This window comes from Ictidomys tridecemlineatus, chromosome 13 (assembly GCF_052094955.1).
Source record: "Ictidomys tridecemlineatus isolate mIctTri1 chromosome 13, mIctTri1.hap1, whole genome shotgun sequence".
Taxonomy (NCBI): Eukaryota; Metazoa; Chordata; class Mammalia; order Rodentia; family Sciuridae; genus Ictidomys; species Ictidomys tridecemlineatus.
The window spans coordinates 34,562,231-34,578,683 of NC_135489.1; the positions used below are offsets into that span (position 1 = coordinate 34,562,231).

At 33.6% G+C, this 16,453-nt stretch overlaps 1 protein-coding gene across 12 annotated transcripts in view; it reads right to left on the reverse strand.

Moving 5' to 3' along the window:
- Kiaa1328 (KIAA1328 ortholog) overlaps positions 1-16,453 on the reverse strand; it is a 254,580-nt gene that overhangs the window by 168,806 nt on the left and 69,321 nt on the right. The window lies entirely within an intron of this gene.

A 16,453-nucleotide genomic window follows, 5' to 3' on the forward strand; every position in this document is an offset into this window, starting at 1 on the left:
CTGACATCAATAAGACTTTTGTAATATTTGGCTTTCTAATACCCAAATGACTTGTTTTCAAGTGCTATCTATATTACTCACACAATAATTGTTTTTAAATGATTAAAGACCAACAAAAAATATGTTAAATAATTTACCACATTGACCAAAATCACTGATATGGCCTACTTACTAATAGAATAAAGAATATGAACACTAAATTACTTTATTGGCAATGTTTTTCATGATCAAGCAGCTTATTCCTTGATAATGAAATTAGTTGTACACGTAAGTGAAAACCACAAGCAAAATTTTAGTTCTTTGACACAAGGCAAATCATAAGTTAGTTTACAATGACTTTCATTATAAGAGCTTGTACTAATTATCTGCCACTCAATCTGAATATACAAGTCCAAAACAGGTGCTTTGTGCATCTTGGTTAATATTGTTAGCTCCTTCAATTTTGATCAAGAGTTTATGTAAAGATGTTGATGGGCCCTGATACCTGGACCCAGGGAGCAGTTTATATAGCTCTGCAACAAATCCTGATAGGGTTCAAGGAAGTTAATTTGCTTCAGCATCATTTGTAGGGCTTCTTCAGTGAGTAAAATTTTGGAATGGTTTATCTCTAGGAATTTGTAGAGAATTTAAAAATGTATGTCTTTGTCATTTTAATTGCCTGTTATGTGTCCTTTTTATTAAGGAGTCAAGATAATGTAGCTAAAAACACTCATTCCCCAGAATACATATAATGTCCTCACAGCTATGTGCTCCAATTTTCAAAATTCATAAGAGATCAATTAAAAGTGAAATGCAAGATCTACTGGGTAGCCCAATACTAAGTGACAGGAAGGATTATTCCTCCTACTAAAAATTGTTCTGGGTTTTGTTTTCTCATTTAAAAATATATTTAGATTGCAAAATTAAAACAAATAAAAGTAACACTGCATAATTTAGCTGTAGTTTTCTACCAAATTGCTTATAACTGTAACCATAAAATGATAATAATTTACCATATGTGCAGCTGCAAAACTATGAAAAGCACTGGTCAGTGCTACTGCAAAATGTGAACCTACTACCCCCCCTGGTGCTCGTGGAACTGAATTGCAATAAAATTAAAAGTCACATTTCTCTAGTAAAGTGTGAAATTTCATATACAGTCAATTCTGCTATAATGCTTGTTATGAAAATTTAAATTTGTTTCAGTGTCTTGTATTTATTTGGAAACAATTTGAGCCCAATGTATCACTATGAGATATACCAGATGCAGGTGGAAAACTGCACCCAGCTGACCCAAGTCCAGTAGGAATATACAAAATATGTACCCACAGGACTCATACCTCAACTGTCTGCCAGCTACCTTGGTTCACATCATGCAATGAGCCACACCCACTGACATCTGATGTTACAATTTTTCATCCAATTTCAAAAATCTTTCCACTACCATTTCACAATAACTTTACCTGAGTTAAATATTCACTTTTCAATGTTCACTTTTACAAGTACCATATTTATTTTTCATTTAATATGTATAAAATTAGGCTATCATTTTAATTAGGTTTTTCTCTTTTTAAAAAAAGTCTGAGAAAGTTTTGAGTGCTAGACCCATTTTTGGCATGATTTTGCAGAGTATGGCGATTTTTTAGGAATATATATGTCTCTTTATAGCCAAACTGACTGCATAATAAATAATAAAATTTAAGTGTCTCTAGAACATAAGTGTATAAGATCAAAGTAATTATGAATAATATCCAAATTTTGTGATTTTAAAAATGTGTTTTATATAACCATTTCTATAAGAGTATTACTGACCTTTCCTATCTCACTTTAGAAAGGCTATCTTCTCAGTTAGACCTCTAGAAGTATTCAGGAGAAAATATTAATTTATGTGAATCTGTGTATATAAAATATATTTTAACATATATTAAAATACATAAATTTTAAAACTTTCACTTTTCCCATCCAAACTGTTAGTCATACCATATAGTTTGTGCCCCTCCTTTGAGAACCAAGATCTTTCCAAAAGTCTGAGGTGAATAAAGGATCAACTGACAAAACACAGGAAGATTCTTTGTGTTCATACGTCATTCAGAAACTTAAGCCAAAAGTTGCATAAGAAAAACAATCTCTCCATTAGGAAGTAAGAATGGATAAAAAATACAAACACTCCACAAAAGCTATTTTTGTAAATAAAGAAGTTTCTCATAGGCTTTCATTTTCTGAAAAATACCAGCATTTCATTCAGACAAAAGGAAAGGCAAGATAAAATCTTTAAGAATCCACAGTGCCTCACTTAGTTAATACTCTTTCTTATATCTAATGCTTCCTAATTATGTCCATCTTTCTCAAATGCATATCTTTCTTATCATCAACATAAGAAATTTGTGTATACTGGATTTTACCTTTCCACATTGTCAACAGGCCATTAAAAAAAAAAAAAACCTTACTGTCCTGTGAAAAGTCTAAAAGTGTGGTCAATGAACATTAGCATAGGTACCACCATGAAGCTCCTAAGAAATGTCAAATTCTTGGCCTTGCTCCATGGAGGTCACAGTTTGCACTTAACAAGCCTTGATAGGTGACTGAAGAAAATATTTGGGCTTCAGGAGGATTGGTGAGAAGCCTTAAACTAATCTACTATAATAGAAGTTCCAGGTTCAATTTCTGCCCATCTTGCATTTCTATAGCATTAAGAAAAGCAGTTTTTGTTTGGCCAAAGTCATATTTTTTATAGGAAATTAACTGGAATGCTTATTTTTAAAAATTTGTGTTATTCTGTTGGTCTAATCTTATTGAAACACAAACTATATGGATCATCATAAATTACAAATACTCAAAATATTTACTTCAAAAGATAATTAAATAAAATTAGTAAAATGTCTAATTATTAATTCCTATAACAAAAGTTTCTTATTTCAGTACATATGAAATTGATATTTTTTCATATACACATGCAAAACAGCAGACATTTGTTCAAAAAAACCTCTATTAATCATCCCAATAAATGTAAAAGGCATTTAACAAAATTCAACATCCTTACAAACTCTCAACAAATTAGGCATATAAGAAATATATACCTCTACACAATAGAGGCCATGTGTGAAAAGCCCATGGCTAACATTGTACCTGTATTAGTCAGCTTTGTGTCACTATGACAAAATACCTGAGAAAAAAATCAACTTAATGGAGAAAATATTTCTTTTGGCTCACAGTTTCAAAGCCATAGTTGATTTGCCCAGTTGCTTTTAAGCCTGTGGTGAGGCAATACATCATGGCAGAATCATGTAGTAGAAGAAAGCTGCTCAGCTCAAGTAGCCAGGAAGCCCAGAGCATGCTTTTATAACAAAGCCCTTCCCTCAGACCCACTGAACTATATAAATCGATAAATGAATCTATTCATGCAGTCTGAGCTCTGATGATCCAAAGGGCCCACCTATAAATACTGTTGCATTGGGGAACCAAGACTTCAACACATAGCTTTTGGTTAATGTTTAAGATCCAAACAGTAACAAAACTCAACAGTGAAAATTGAAAGCTTTTCCCCTAGGATGAGGAACAAGACAATGATGCTCACTCGAACCACTTCTATTCAATATAGTACTGAACATTCTAGCCAGATCAATTTGACAAGGAATAAAAGGCATACAAACAGGGAAGGATGAAGTGATAATGTCTCTGCTGATAGAATTCTATTTAGAAACTTCTAAAGATGTCACTGGAAAACTGTTAGAACTGAAAAAAAATTCAGTAAGGTTGTAGGATACAAAATCAATATATACAAATGAGTAGCACTTCTTTACATTAACTATGAACTATCTGAAAAAGAAATTAAGAAATCAATCCCATTTACAATAGCATCAAAAAATAAAATACTTAGAAGAAAATTCAACCAGAGATGAAAATAAAACATTGATGAAAGAAATAGTTGACAACACAACTAAATGGAAAGAATTAATATTGTCAAAATGTCCATACTATCCAAAGCAATCTACCAAGAACACAATGGAGAAAGGATAGTCTCTTCAATAAATGTTGTTGAGAAAACTGGATATTCAGATGCATTAGAATAAAATTAAACCCTTAACTCACATCATATAGAAAAATCAACTCAAAAGTGATTAAAAGACAAAGGTAATACCTGAAACTATAGAACTACTAGAAGAAAACATTGGAGAAATGTCCTTCTATCCCCCAATCTGAGCAAAGATTTCTTAGACATTATTTCAAAACAGAAAGCAAAAGCAAAAATATATAAATGAAATTATATCAAACTAAAAGTCTACTGAACAGTAAACAATAAAGAGACAATCAACAAATTGGGAAAAAAATATTTACAAACCATATATCTAATAAAGAGCTAATAGCCAAAATACATACAAAACTCAACTCAAAATGGAAAAAAAAAAAAAAGAGCGCCTAATTGTAAAAATGTGGCGAAGGACTTAAATAAGCATTTCTCAAAAGAAGACACAGGGGCTGGGGATATAGCTCAGTTAATAGAGTGCTTGCCTCACACACATAAAGCCCTGGGTTCAATTCCCAACACTGTCCCCGCCCCCAAAAAAAGAAGACACAAATGGCCAACAGATATTTTAAAAAAATGCTCACCTGATTATCAAAAAAATCCAATTAAAACCACATGAGACATCGCCTCACACCTATTAAAATGGCAGCTATGAAAAATAAATACTGATGAAGATGTGGAGAAAAGGTAACCTTTGTGTACTGCTGATGGGAATGTAAATTATTAATACAACCAAACTAAAAGTAGAATTGCCATATGATCAAACATCCCCATTCCTGGATATAAAACTAAAGAAACTAAAATCAGTATGCTAAAGAGACATCTACACTCTCCTATTCACTGCAGCTCCATTGCACAATAGTTAAGTAATAGAAGCAACCTGAATGTCCATCATCAGTATCAACAGTATTTGTGTATATATGCCACATTTTCTTTACCTGTTTAGCTTTAAAAATAAGAAAATTCCTTCATCTGAGACAACACAGATAGGCCTACAAAATATTATGTTACATGAAATAAACCAGACACAGAAAGACAATCTGCATGGTCTCACTTATATTTGGATTCTAAAAAAGCAAAACTCAAAGATGCAGAGAGCAAACTGGTGGTTACCAGAGGGTTTGGGGAATGAATGGAGAAATTTATTTACTCAGGAAGAATAACCTTTAAGGATGGACTGCACAGAATGATGACTATAATAAATAACAATGCATTGTTTGTTTCAAAAAATTTGAGAGTAGATTTCAAATGTTTTCACCACAGAAAAGTTAAGCATCTGAGATAATGGATTCATTAGTTTGATTTAATCATTCCACAATGTAAACATCAAAACATCACACTGTACCTCCAAATATATAATGTATACAACTATTATTTGTCAATTTAAATTTAAAGCAAAACCAAAAAAACCCAGCAACTCAACATTTTAGTTTCAAGCCTGGGACTTATTTCATTGATTATATAAAACATTTTAAAAACTAGAGTTAACATTTTCTTCCGCAATTATACATGAATGCACCAAACTGAGTGTCCTGGTTATAATGAACTGAAAGGCACAGAAGAAAATGGCATCTTTATAAGACTCATTATGATAGAAATATTTATCAACAGTTTTGCTGGAAACCATTATAACGCTCATTAATACATATACTTCTCCATAATTTAAAATGCCAAGAACCCAGAAATGCTTTGATAAAATGATCCCTCTTTTCTAAAGCTCTCTCCTAAACTTCCTATTAAACACATAGCATATATTTGACACAGACTAACCTGACTGCTTCATTAAGAAGCTCCAAAGCGCTGAGAGATTCACCCTTCCTTCTCTCCTTCCTGATCTGTTCTTTATCCATGTGCTACGTGTGCATGGAGAAGAATCCTAAGGAAGGGCATGTCTTCCCATAAACATATATAATACAAAAGCAAGACAACAAAGATCAAACCAAATCAAACAAAAATCAAATCCCCATTAAACAACTACATGGTTTCCAAATAGCACAGGGTATTAATGGCCACTGCTATGTGAAAGGAAAGACAAATAATTTGGGCTGCGTCTAACAAGAACGAGGAAAAATGTCCTTGTTATTTAAAATAAAACCTGACATGTTTATGCCAAAAGAGGTCTAAATTTAATTCTTTTATTATGTGACTTTAGGTATGGGTAAGAGGGAAAAAAAAGGAGAATCTAAGTAATCTCACTTTGGATGGATGACTTCTACTCACTAAAACTTTGGTAAACTTCTGTTAAGAATCAAATAATAAGTATTTTAAATTAAGTTTTTCCTGTATCTACTCTGTTGTGTCATTGTAGCATAAAAGTAGCCATGGTTAATACATAATAAGTGTGGATGTGTTCTAATAAAAATTAATTTACAAAAACAGAAAGTAGACTGGATTTAGTCTGTGAGTGGTAATTTTTCAAAACCCTGATCAAGGTCTGAGAACTGAAAAGAATATGGCTGTAACTTTCCCATAGTTTCCAAGGGAAATAGACTGAGAAATGATGAGTGTGAATTACTTGGTCTCCGAAAGAAAATGGTCTCTGAGATCACTGTGACAAGGTTTTAAGAGTGATAAATAAGCCATTTGATAATTTGGTCAAATATTTAAACAAAAGCACACATTTATTAAAGACCTATTTTATCATATTGCCACAATATATGCCTTTCCTTTCCCCAAGTTTCATCATTATTATCTTTAGACTTTTACGAATGTATGCAATTTAAGAAATCATTATCCTTCAAAAAGCAAAAATCTTTCTCACTGGTAATCTGGACAGGTACAACCAAGGCAAAAATTATTCTCAAAAAGATGGTAACCTAAAAACACAGAGTTTAAGAAAATTTATAATTAGAACACTCAAACAGAAGATATAGTAAAAGAAAAGCAGGAAGGATGAAGGCTATGAAATGAATCATGAATTAATCTAGCAACTTTCAAAAACCATTTTAAAACCTTGCCTTAAGTATCTTCTCTACTAGTTCTTGCTAACCTTTGTGATTGTGTGCCCTGACTGTAAACTATCTTGTAGTCTGTATATTAATGATTATTTTTACCAACTACCCAGGAAGACAACACTGTTTCTTAATATGTAAACAGCTGGATAGATTAGGGAATGAAGAGAAATTGGTAGAAAACCCATTGTTCAGAATCATTTAACTCAGATTTAAACAAAGCAGTGAGGAATCTACTCTAGAAATTAATAAACAATGTGCAGGGAAATAGATCTTAAATATTTGAGAGCTTTGGAGACCTCCCATGTAAACAAACAATAGGGACTTTTGGATTTATTAGTACGTTTCTATCTGATAGGAAGAATGATCCCTTATTTATAGGCAAAAATATGATCAGTGACAGAGAAGAATCATGGTGTAAGCTACATCAAACCCAAATGATTAAAACAAAGATTTTAGAAAAATCATGCAAAGGCTAAAAAATAAGGAAGAGATCCAATTCATCTTTTCCTTCATCCCCACCCTAGAAAATAAACAAAACTGGCCAAACTAAAGAAACATGCTTATTTTTCTTACTTTTTCTTGTACCCCAATTTGTGACTATCTTTCTGCCACTCTATTACTGAAGTAGAAGTCTGTCCTTCTGAAGGTAAAAAGACCTATAAAGACGTCATGAAAGATACTGGTGCAGACATAAAATATCTACAGTAAAGCACTGAAAAATCCAAGATGATTAAATTTTCATTTTTTTCTACACTGATTAAAAACTGGTATTTGAAACTAGTTCTAATATTTAATTTTTCCTGCTCTAATAATTCTGTAAGCAAAAGAACAGTACACAATTTTGAAAAAAAAGCCTTAGTTTTATTGCTTTTTACCTCAGAGCAAATGCTTCAGAATATACTATGGAGCTACTTTCCCATATTTACTGCTGAATTTCATTTTTCATTCAGGGTAATTATAACAAATGTCAGTTATGGAAATACTTAAATAAGATCTCATTTTCCTAATGCAAACTGAAGGACTGATTATTGGAAATGTTTATGGTCATTGAGGTATCTAGTATAGTCTGTATCATAAAAACAATAAGAGCATCATAAGCTTAATTTCAATAAAAACTCAGTTCTTTGTTCATTTTTTTCCTCTATGCTCCCTTGAAGATGTAAAATAAACCAACAGAAAGTAGAAAAAAGACCATTACATTTAAGTGCATATGGCTTAAATCTTTTATAACTGATTTTATTAAATTATACATCACACTTTCTGTGAGATAAAATACAAAAGGTAGAATTCTATGGATAAAAACATTCTTATAAAGAATATGAAAGAGCATAAGTAAACTATTAAGTGTTAAAACAAATAAAACTAAAATTTTAAAACATAAAATAGGTAAGATTGGTAATTTTTAAAAATCTACATCATAACATATATTTCCTAGTGCGAAAAACAATAAAAACCTTGGAAAATGCTACATTACTGACCACTTAATCTCTGATTTAAAACTGAAGTTACAGAGTAAATTAATATTTCACATTTCTAAAAGTCAGAGGAAAAAGTCTTCAAATATGTGCTGGTGCTAAGTTACTATACGAGAGGCCAATGAGAACCAGAAGTCCTCTCACTTCTTAAAAAGAAAAAGGTCAGTACAGTAGTAGCACTTGCCTAGAATGTTTAAGACCCTGAATTCAATCCTCAATACCACAAAAAATACAAATCCAGATAAATAAAATACAATAAATTTAAATCCTCATCAAAACATTTCTTGATTGTTTCAGGGCTTTGCCTCTTTATTTGCTTTTCATGGATTGATATCAGGTATAAGCAAGAAACATCTATGCTGACAGTTCTAGTGACTTAACTTTAGAACATGCATAACCAATAGAGGTATATACTGAATAACAAAAACACAAAGAAAGTAGATAGCAAATGCTGGTAACTAAGGCAAAGTGTAGAGGTCCTTAAACTTAAAGAAAACTTTTGACTTTTTTTTTCTGTGTGTGGTGGTGGTAAGGATGGAGCCCAGGGTTTCATGCACACCAGGCAAGTGCTTTATCACTGAGCTATAACCCCAGCCCTTAATAATTATTGTCAATTCCTGTGGAATCGTCATAGCATTTATACTATACCATAATATTCAGATTCATTTTGAATGTTGTACTCTTTTCATCTTAAACAGAAGAGTAATTAAGACAAAAATGAGTGGTCATTGCTTGTATCTGATTTAATCACAGGGTAGAACAATAATTATAAAATGGATCCTGTAACTAGATGCAAAGTATGGTAGGAGGCCATTCTTCTAAACATCACAGAATCAAAACATTATGATGTACAAATAGAGTCACTCCAACAAATTACAACATCTTGCAGTACTCCAAAATGCCTATTAAAGAATATGCTCCTGGGTCTGGGTCAATAGCTCAGTGGTAGAGCACCTGCCTCGCACGTGTGAGGCACTGGGTTCAATCACTGGCGCCACATAAAAATAAATATATTGTGTACATCTACAACTAAAAATTTAAGACAAAATAAATATGTAAAAAAAAGAATATGCTCCTATCCATTCATGCTTTGCTACTATTATTTTTTAAATTATCTTAAAAGCTACTATTATAAGATTCAAAATTAGAAAAGGCACTTCTATAAATGCGAAGTATTTCTTCTTAGAACAATCTGACTGATCTACAAAAAAAACACATCATGATTAGAAGAGAGGGCCACCCTGTTTAGAATACAGAAAGTCTCAAGAGAATGTTGCTTTCACATTCAAAACAAGAAAGAGCCAGGTAAACTATAAATTATAACTTTTGGGACTCAACAGAAATTTGAAATAGCAAGGCAACTAAGTGAACTAAATTCCACAGGGGGATAAGACACTCTAAGGAGAAACAAGGCACAGAACTAAGGAAAAAGGTGGCCATAAAGGGGAGGTAAGAAACAAAACAAAACAAGCTGCAATTTTTAACAATTCTTAAAGGCTGAGTGGGAGCCAGTGTAAAGTTTAGCTATTCCTGGGAGCATCAGACACAACAGAAGTATGTGTTCACTGACTAGGTCTTTTCCACAGTTCCTTACCAGAAGCTTCTAAGAAACAATGGAGGTAGAGCAACAGACCTGAGAGAGTCCTCCTCAATGGCACATCTGTACATAACTCCAACCCCTCCACAGACTTTTCTCACACAGTAGGGAGAAGAAGGGAAGAGAAAAAAAAAGCTACTATGTGTGGGGCAACATCCCACCAATATCGGAGAGATAAAGTAATAAATAAACAAAACCAGATTCAGAGATGACTGAGATATTGGAATTAAACAGGAACTTTAAAATAATTTTTTAAAAAATTTTGTGAAAAAAATGGGCATATGCCTGAACAGATGGGGAATTTCAGCACTGTATTAAGAACAATCAAATGGAAATGCCTGAAATGAAAAATACAATATAAGAAATAATTCCTTTGATGACTTTTGAGTACAGAAAAGAATCAAAGAACTCAAAACAAGGCAACAGGAATTATTCAAAATGAAACATAAATAAAAAGAATAGAGTATTCCATATTTGTGGGACCACATCAAATGTATAATTTGAATTTCAGAAGGAAACCAGAAAGAAAGGGGTAGAAAGAATATATGAAGAGATAATGGTCAAGAACTTTGCAAAATTAACTAATAAAACAGAACAAATCATAGTCCAAAGTACTCTAAGATGAATACACACACACACTCACACACACACACACACACACACACACACACACACAAACTGCTAAAAACCAAAGTCAAAAGGAGAAAAGCTTCAACACATTAAAAAAAGATTTTTAAATTATTTAAACACATACATATCACAATGGCAACAGTATTCCACATTTGTGAGTCACCTTCCTCTCTTTTTTTGTCAGTGTGGATACATGCAGTGTCTTGCACATGGTAGGCAAGCACTCTATCACTGAGCTACATCCTAGTCCTGTGAGACTATTGATAATTACATGCAGCAAAAGAACAATAGGTATTACACTTACTGATCACATATTCCAAATCAGACACTGTTCTATGTGTCACAAAAACTCCAAGAGGTAAATTAATATCTCATTTTACAGATGAAATTGAAAAAAACAGATAAATGAAGTTGAGTAAACTGCTCAGTATCACAGCTTGAGGCTATGGAGCCAGGTGTGACACCAAAATCCATACTCTTAATCACAATACCATTCTGTTGTTTTTTTTTTCTCCTAACAGGTCAAGACTTGTATCCCCTTCCCTTAACAGTATCATAAACAGTAATAATTAGCACATCAACAATAACAACAACTACCACCACTACTACCACACAACATACTCATCCTGCTCTGTGCTCCTAAAATAGAAAGCCATATTGATAACAACAGAGACAAAAACTTCCTATTTCAATAGTAGAGTTGGCATGGTTTACAGAATCTCTTCTAAAACAGATGAACACTTCTAGGCAACAAAATACCTGGCCTTTAACTATACTATGTTCATTACTTTTGAATAGACCTGCACCCACTTGTTCTTACAAGAGCACTCCTGTTCAGAATCATTTTTCTCTTTTCCCTCCCTTGAAGCACAGTGAAAATAATCACATCAAGGAAAAAATTATTACCAGTACCAATTTTCTCTGCCCACAGAAGGCACATTCTTCAGGTAACAGTTCTGCCATAGTGCTATGATCAATAAATTTATTTTTAATAAGCTTTTTATTTTAGAAAAAAAATTTAGGTCTACAGAAAATTTGCAAAGATACTACAAATAATTTGCATAATTCTTTTATTCAGATTTCCCTGTCATTATCATCTTACATTTTCATGGTATATCTGTCATACCAAGAAACCAACATTATTACATTACTACTAACTAAACGCCACTCTTTATTTTATAAAATAATTGATTTCACTACCTCCTCCATTAATGTTCTTTTTCTCTACTAAAAGTTAAAGAAGGATAGCATATTGCATCTGGTTGTAGTTAGCATGTCTTCTCATTCTCTGGTCTGTGATAGTTTTCCAGTTTTCTTGCTTCTCATGCCTTTAAGAGTTTTTAGGAGTACTGGCCAGGTATTTTTGTAAAATGTCTCTTAATTTGAGCTTATTGTTGTTTTTTCATGGTTAAAACAGGGTTATAGATTTTTGGAAAGAAATAGAGGTAAAGGGACATTCTTAACACATCTTATTGGGGGTATAAGATATCCAAAAGACAATGGTGATATTAATTTGGTTTAAAAAGTTTTCAACAAGCTTCTTCACTGTAAACTTATCATTTTCCCTTTTCATGTGCTAGTCTTTGGATGAAGTAATTCAGTCTAGCCTCATCTCAGGAATACAGGATGGGAAGAGTAAGTTCTATCTCCTGAAAGGGAAGAAAATACATGAACTACTTGAAATTTTTCCATTAAAAAAAAGAATTGTCTCTTCTCTCCTTCATTTTTTTATTATTTTTTAAAATATTTCTTTTATAGCTTTAGATGGACACAATATCTTTATTTTATTTTTATGTGGTGCTGAGGATCGAACCCAGTGCCTCATACATGCCAGGCGAGCGCACTACTATTTGAGCCATATCCCCAGCCCTCTCTCCCATTTTACTAATTAATTTTTTTGTTACTCTTTAATACAGGATGGGTATAAAATGATCAGATAAAGTAAATATTTCCAGCTGGGATTTTATGCTCTTAAACAAAACCAAACAACAAGCCTTGTTGTTTAGTTTTGTTTTAGAGGATGAAATCTCAGCTGGAAACTTTTACTTTGTTATGTTATTTGTTAGCCCAAATTTACTGCAAGAAACAAATTTAATAAGGAGATCTGAATAAAATTAACCTTAGGAAAGAAGGAAGATTCAAGGTTACTATGAATGGAGGATTATGGAACAGGACTTGGTCTTCATATTATGTGCAACTACAGTCACATACTCTCCCTCTGGGGTGAAGGGTGGCTAGGATAAAAGCAGGAAAAGAAAGAAAATGAGTGAAATTGTTGTTAATCTTTCCTCCTAATAACAAATATTTATGGAGGTCAAGGCAGGATAGCCAGGTAAGTTGAAATAAGAACTACAAATTATTCTTGGATTAACATATATATTTTCCATTTTCCAGATAATCTGTCCCAGGAGCTTACCTCACTGTAGAATGAACATTAAGAATGCCTAAGAAATCTCACATTCTAAAGACCTGACTTAGAAGCTACAAAAGCTGAAAGTATCAAGAGAACATCAACATCATCAAAAACAATACGAAAAAAAGCTGCAAGATCTTCTAGAAGAAATCGAAGAGGTGAAAAAATGATGCAAGGAGAAAGAAGGAGAAAACTAGATGAAATGAATATTACCTGCAAAACTAGCCACTCCAAAAGTCTGGATTCAGTTGGTGACTGAAAAATTCAGTTCCTAAACATTTCAAGTCTAACATAGGCTCAGAGTTCTCTTATATGGGTCCTCTAGTCCAGTAACCCTCCTAGAAATGTTACTTTCCTTGGTCTCTTTTTTTGGCACAATTCTTTATTAATCTGCTTCCTTTTTCTCTTGTTACTGCATTTCATTTTTATTATAAAGACCAATCATTGTACACCTAAAATATGTTGCAGTCTGTCCTTGGTATGTATCTGTTTATGTCCTCTCTGGGAAATCTCATCTAAACTCAAAAGTTTCAAAAGCCAACTTATCTGGTGACTAGATCTTAATTAATTTGAGCCTATCATCAAAGTTAATATGGCCAAAATTAAATCATATTCTTATTCTGGTTTCGAAATTTGTTTCCCCGTATTTGTACTATCCCATCTCTATATGCCTGATCTAGAAATCAGTCATTTGGACTCTGTTAGCTCCCCAAACAAATTCTCCTTTATATTCTACCTCTAAATGGCAGTCTAATCTGTCTGTTCCTTTGTATCTTCATTGTTTCTGATTTAGGTTAGTCCTTAGCCTCTCTCTCATGTGGACTACTGATCTACTAGACAGTGAGCTCTTGAACACTAATTTTACACTTTTATCTTTATGACAGAAAGATTCTTTTAAGACAAATCAGATCAACTCACCAGCCCCAACCTTAAATAATCAAAACTATATATCCTCCCACCATCCCAGCTGGTATTTCATAGGCTCAGTTCAAATACCTCTGCCACTGGATTTGGATTTTGTCTTACCCTTCCAATATTATTGCCTTTGAACCTGCCTCTGTGTTTCCATCACTGTTGGTTACACTCTAATCAAATCAAGCTTCTAAAAGTTCTTTAACACATTGTGATAGCTCTGTTCAATAGAACTTTCTGTGATGACGTAAATATTCTATATCTGTTATATACAGTCTCAGTCACCTGTGACTCTACATCTTGGGATATGTCCTTCTGTCCTGAAGGATTTATTAACCTCTCAATTGCTTATTTTTTAATTACAAATTCAATGTTTCTAATAGAGATAATAGATAACTTGAATAAGTTATCTATTTATTCTAAAATGAGCTGTAGTCCGGTCTACCAGCAAACCCATGACACTGGAGCCCAGGCCCCAGCCCAGGACCACTCCCACTAATCTACCTAACCTACACTGGATCCAGGCCCTAGCCCAACTGTCCTCACTGCCCTATGTGGGAGGCCAGACCCAAGTAAGGCCCAGGTCTGCCCCATCTACCAGCAGACCCATGCCATCCATGCTGCAGCTGCAGCCCAGTCAGGCCCAGCACCACTCTCTGGGTCCACCTGGGAGCCCAAGCCTACCCCACCTCCATCTTGGACACTATGGAAGCCACCGCCATAGCCTTCCCCATGTAGTAGCCTCTACCTTGTGATAATAGACAGGACCTAGAGGCCATTGCATCTCGGAACAGGCATCTCAAAGCGATTGTAAGGCCCATCCTTTCAGCCCCAACTCCAAAAGTGGTTGCATCTATCTTGGGACACCCCCACTGTGATCTTGAGTTACCTCCACTATTGCTGCCACCACTTTTAGTTGTAGTAGCATCCACCATGAGACACCAGCAGAGTCTGGAAGTCAAACACCAAGGTGAGGTATACAGATAATCTGCATGGACAGTATCAGAGTATAGGGTAGAAACTATAATACCTCAGATCCAGCAATGCAAGAAAGGAAGACACTAAGACAACAAGAAAAAACAAGGGGAAAAAGTGTCCCAAATAAACCAGAATACTACAATAATAGAATCCATGGATGGCACAGTTGATCAACTGTCAGAGAAGGAGTTCAGAATACACATAATTAAAATGATCTGTGAATTAAAGACTTAAATGAGCAAATATGTAAAACGTGATCACTCCAATGAAGAGATAAGAGAGCAAATACAGACAATCATTGATCACACCAACAAAGAGATAAGGGAGAAAATACAGGTAACAAAAGATTACTGCAAGAAAAAAAGGGAGAGTCTGAAAAAAAAATCAGAAATCCTTGAAATGAAGGAAACAATAAACCAAATAAAAATCTCAATAGAAAGCATCACCAAAAGACTAGATCACTTGGAAGACAAAATGTCAAATAATGAAATTGTGAGGGGAATGGGAAAAAAAAAACAAGGAGAGAAATGAATTACAGTAGATGGGGTAGAGAGAGAAGATGGGAGGGGAGGGGAGGGGGGATAGTAGAGGATAGGAAAGGTAGCAGAATACAACAGTCACTAATATGGCATCATGTAAAAATGTGGATGTGTAACCGATGTGATTCTGCAATCTGTATTTGGGGTAAAAATGGGAGTTCATAACCCACTTGAATCTAATGTATGAAATATGATATGTCAAGAGCTTTGTAATGTTTTGAACAACCAATAAAAAAAAATAAAGTTGACCACACAGTGAAGATTATTAGAAAACCATGAATAGAATATCCAAGAATTATGGGACAGCATCAAAAAACCAAATCTAAGAATTACTGGGATAGAAGAAGGCACAGAGATTCAAACCAAAGGAATGTACACTCTCTTCAATGAAATAATATCAGAAAATTTCCCAAACATGAAGAATGAATTGGAAAATCAAATATAAGAGGCTTACAGGACACCAAATATACAAAATTACAACAGATCTACACCAAGGCACATTATAATGAAAATGCCTAACATACAAAATAAGGATAGAATCTTAAAGGCTGCAAGAGAGAGGAATCAGATTACATATAGGGAGAGACCAATTCATATCTCAGCAATTTTTCAAACCCAGATCTTCAAAGCCAGGAGATCCTGGAACAACATATACCAACCTTTGAAAGGAAATGGATGCCAACAAAGAATCTTATATCCAGCAAAATTAAGCTTCAGATTTGATGACAAAATAAAAATCTTTCATGATAAAAAGAATTTACACTGAGAAAGCCTGCACTATAGAGCATCCTCAGAAAAATATTCCAGGAGGAGGAAATGAAAAACAAGAATGAAAATCAGCAAAGGGAGGAACTACACTAAAGAAAAGGCCAATCAAAGGAGAAACCAAGTTAAGTTAAAAACCAAAAATAACCCAAAATGTCCATGAAAACAAATCATATTTCAATAATAA